We start from the raw sequence: 5000 nt of genomic DNA, 5'->3' as shown, positions 1-5000 counted from the left end.
TGATATCGCTCTGCGTGCTATTATATCGCTCTGCATATTATTATATCGCTCTGCATGTTATTATATCTCTCTGCATGTTATTATATCACTCTGCATGTTATTATATCACTCTGCGTGTTATACCTCTCTGCTCTGCGTGTTATTATACTGCTCTGCGTGTTATTATATGGCTCAGCGTGTTATTATATCGCACTGCATGTTATTATATCGCACTGCATGTTATTATACTGCTCTGCATGTTATTATATCGCTCTGCATGTTATTATATCGCTGTGCATGTTATTATATTGCTCTGCATATTATTATATCGCTCTGCATGTTATTATATCTCTCTGCATGTTATTATATCTCTCTGCATGTTATTATATCTCTCTGCATGTTATTATATCGCTCTGCGTGTTATTATATCTCTCTGCATGTTATTATATCGCTCTGCGTGTTATTATATCGCTCTGTGTGTTATTATATCGCTCTGCGTGTTATACCTCTCTGCTCTGCGTGTTATTATACTGCTCTGCGTGTTATTATATGGCTCTGCGTGTTATTATATCGCACTGCATGTTATTATATCGCACTGCATGTTATTATACTGCTCTGCATGTTATTATATCGCTCTGCATGTTATTATATCGCTGTGCATGTTATTATATTGCTCTGCATATTATATCGCTCTGCATGTTATTATATCTCTCTGCATGTTATTATATCTCTCTGCATGTTATTATATCGCTCTGCGTGTTATTATATCGCTCTGCGTGTTATTATATCGCTCTGCGTGTTATTATATCGCTCTGCGTGTTATTATATCGCTCTGCGTGTTATTATATCGCTCTGCGTGTTATTATATCTCTCCATGTTATTATATCTCTCTGCATGGTATTATATCTCTCTGCATGTTATTATATCGCTCTGCATGTTATTATACCTCTGCATGTTATTATATCTCTCTGCGTGTTATGATATCGCTCTGCGTGTTATTATATCGCTCTGCGTGTTATTATATTGCTCTGCATGTTATTATATCGCTCTGCATGTTATTATATCGCTCTGCGTGTTATTATATCGCTCTGCGTGTTATTATATCGCTCTGCATGTTATTATATCGCTCTGCATGTTATTATATCGCTCTGCATGTTATTATATCGCTCTGCATGTTATTATATCACTCTGCGTGTTATTATATCACTCTGCGTGTTATTATATCGCTCTGCATGTTATTGTATCGCTCTGCGTGTTATTATATCGCTCTGCATGTTATTATATCTCTGCATGTTATTATATCGCTCTGCATGTTATTATATCACTCTGCATGTTATTATATCGCTCTGCATGTTATATCGCTCTGCATGTTATTATATCGCTCTGCGTGTTATTATATCGCTCTGCGTGTTATTATATCGCTCTGCATATTATTGTATCGCTCTGCGTGTTATTGTATCGCTCTGCGTGTTATTATATCGCTCTGCATGTTATTATATCTCTGCATGTTATTATATCGCTCTGCATGTTATTATATCGCTCTGCATGTTATTATATCGCTCTGCATGTTATATCGCTCTGCATGTTATTATATCGCTCTGCGTGTTATTATATCGCTCTGCGTGTTATTATATCGCTCTGCATATTATTGTATCGCTCTGCGTGTTATTATATCGCTCTGCATGTTATTATATCTCTGCATGTTATTATATCGCTCTGCATGTTATTGTATCGCTCTGCGTGTTATTATATCTCTGCATGTTATTATGTTGCTCTGCATGTTATTATGTTGCTCTGCGTTTTATTTTTTTGCTCTGAGTGTTATTAATGAACACACAATCCCTGCAAGCTCTAACCCTAGAACCCGCCACATCATATATATATATTTGTGTCAAAAGGAGTGCTACTGAGCGTGGCCAAATGTATACAACACAAGACAAAAATACCCAATGCTACATCTGCGTGGTGATATATTGCTCCTCAATGTTTTTCTGCCGCCCTGGAAGTGAAGGGGTTAAGGAGGCTGTGCCTGTATGTTTACTATTATACCGTTAAAGTGTCAGCTCTATGGGGCAGGATTCCCTTTTCCATATGTTTACATTCATGTTTATGGCTGGCACTATATAAAAAGAAAGACTAATAATGATAGGGGATTTGGTCAGTATGGACATTAAGAACTATACATGTTACTGTCGCCTGCACGACCGGAGCTGTATAACGCAGCTTCGTGGTAAGAACCCTGCCTTTGAAGTGGGTGATCCTGGACTGCATCCCAGTGTCCTATCCTTTGGTGACTTGGGCATGTCACCTTGGCCCATAGCGGTGCTATGGTGTATGACACCATCCATTCCATATAAGTGAAGGTATAGCACCACTTAGTCAATATGGTCATTCATTTCACCCTCAAAAATTAGATTGTGAGCTCTTCGGGGCAGGGACTTGTTGTGTCTTCAAAATTCTATAGACCGCGCTATATAAGGGAAACCTGTTTTGGGCCGATTTCAGGGAAGGAATTCTGTGATTCTCTGTGAGAGCGGAAGTGGCACTTGGCAGAGCCGGTGTGTTTGGCAGAGGTATAGGGGGGAGAATGCCAGCCACAGATAACCTGCTGACTTCTGCTCCAGCCGGATTAACGTTTCAGGACTCTGTAGCCACAGGGAGGCTCTGGAGAGTCTGCTGCGGGCCTCAGTCGCTGACAGTCTGCTGTGTGCTGAGGAGCTGACAATCTGCTGTCTGCTGAGGAGCTGACAGTCTGCTGTGGGCTGAGGGCAAATGAAAGGAAAGGAGAGGGAGATGGTGAAATAATTTGTCATTAACCCTTTTCTTTCACAGCAGGCTCTGCTGTAAAACTCTATAACACCTTCAGTTCCCCGTTCTCCAAACCCTTAAACATGCCATCTCCATCCAGTGCCAGAATACCCAGTAAGGCGGTCAAGTCCCCAAATTACAACACTGCCTGTCACTGCCCCCTGTCTGTGTCTCTTATGTTCATTCTGTCCCTTCTCTGTTACATTCCCCCGTGTCCCTTCTCCCTGACGGTCCTCTTTCTCTCCCTGTCCCCTATCTTTTGGGTGGGCACCAGGTGACGAATAAACTAGTGGGGCCCCCTTACTTTTAAGAAAATACCATACACTATGATAAACGAAATGATATATCAATGAATATTCATACGTCACCCACTTTAATCTGCGTACTTGTGGGGCGATTGGTTCCGGGGGCTTTTTCCACTTTTGATTTTCAGTCGATACTTAAAGATTGAAAATATAGAAACTCCCACCTCTGGCCCCATCACTCTCTCTCCCTGCGGGTGCGGTGGGGACCTGACGGTGGTGGTGGTCCCTGGGAGACGGCCCCCTTTTCCCCATTGGTTGAAATGGTCCTGCTTCTGCGGAATGGGCCAACTTGCCACAGCCAACTCGCCAACGGCCGTCTCGCCGCATCCAAACCGCTAGCGCCAATCAACCGCATAGGACTTCTCGCCACTAAGGTAAATTATTAAGGAGTTAACTTTAGGGGTTTTAGGGTAAGCGGTTAAGCTTTTTAGGGTAATGGGTTAGGGTTTTTAGGGTAAGGAGTTAAGATTAGCGGTTAGGGTAAGGACTCTCGGGGTTTTAGGATAAGGCCTAACTTTTTAGGGTAAGAGGTTAAGGTTAGGGGTTTTAGGGTAAGAGGTTAAGGTTAGGGGTTTTAGGGTAAGAGGTTAAGGTTAGGGGTTTTAGGGTAAGAGGTTAAGGTTTTTAGGGTGAAGATCAGCATTGGCATTGGGGGTTAAGTTTTATGGGGTTAAGGTAAGCGGTTAACGATGGGTTAGGGTAAGGAGTTAAGTTTAGGGGCTTTTGGGGTAACGTTAGAGGGTTACCTTTGCGGCGAGACGGACGGCGGCGAGCTGCCATCGGCGGCAGAGGAGTGGCTGCGGCAAGTCATCCTAGACCGCGGCTTCTACTCCTATTTTGTTTACGGTCCTGACGCCTTTGGAAATGCATTTGGTGATGAGCCCTGCTTCACGTCTTCACCTCTCGCCCCCGGGTCCTGGCTGAGCCCGCACCTGCTGCTTCTCTGCTGGGGCCGGCCGCATCGCCCAGCGACTCTGCACAGAAACGGTTAAACCAAACCGCTCACCGGCGACGGCCCCGAGCCTGATAGGAATTCTATATTCGGACTTCCCAAACCTTCTTCTTTTATTTTCCCTTCTTCTAAACGTGTTAATATTTTCTTTCCAGTGGAAGCAAAATCCGCCAAAATAAATCCCGTGCCAAGCACATTTTTGGCCGGGTTAGGGCAGTTAACCCCTACACTGCCAGAGGGGCCAAGTTTTGCTTTGCCTTCCGTATGTCACTGAAGGTGTAGATTGTCAGCTCTGTGGGGCACTGGTTAAGCCAGGCTGCAAGTCATACTTCATTATATTCAGCAGGGATTACATTTTTTTTATTAAATAGCAGCAATACCGTATATTAATTTTAAACCTGGAAAGGAAGTCTGCAAAAATAAAAAATAAAGTAGTGGTATTCTGCGTCACCCAGTACCCTGCGTCACCCAGTACCCTGCGTCACCCAGTACCCTGCGTCACCCAGTACCCTTGCAATGTGACTTCCAAGTGTAGATGTGTCAGGCAGCAGACTTCCTTTTAATGCAGTGCCATGTCAATTGGGGCGGTGATGATAAGAGTGGGGCACTCACCCTGTTATCCCCTTCTCTGCATTGCTTAGTAATGTGTGGTCCCTTTAATGCCTTTGCCTACCTATGCAACACTGGTGTTTAACCCCTTCTGGGCACAGTACTACTGTTTGTATTCAAGGCATAGAGCAGGGGTGGGCAGCTCCAGTCCTCAAGGGCCACCAACAGGTCAGGTTTTCAGGCTATAAGCAGGGATAGCCTGAAAACGTGACCTGTTGGTGGCCCTCGAGGACTGGAGTTGCCCACCCCAGGCATAGAGCAGGGGTGCGCAAGTGATTTTCTAGGTGGGGGCGCGGTGGTGGTAGAGGCCCCGCGCTCTTCCCCCAGGCGTGTAAATGAAATGCCGA

General features: G+C 44.3%; 1 protein-coding gene across 1 annotated transcript in view; it reads left to right on the top strand.

The window, feature by feature from the left end:
- Nucleotides 1-5000, top strand: part of LOC142483136 (C3 and PZP-like alpha-2-macroglobulin domain-containing protein 8) — a gene marked incomplete at its 5' end in the record, with an annotated part of 25197 nt that overhangs the window by 11029 nt on the left and 9168 nt on the right. The gene's annotated exons all lie outside the window — the stretch shown is intronic.

This window comes from Ascaphus truei, unplaced genomic scaffold (assembly GCF_040206685.1).
Source record: "Ascaphus truei isolate aAscTru1 unplaced genomic scaffold, aAscTru1.hap1 HAP1_SCAFFOLD_2987, whole genome shotgun sequence".
Taxonomy (NCBI): Eukaryota; Metazoa; Chordata; class Amphibia; order Anura; family Ascaphidae; genus Ascaphus; species Ascaphus truei.
Note: the sequence above shows the minus strand (reverse complement) of the source record. Positions and strands in the feature narration are given on the sequence as shown.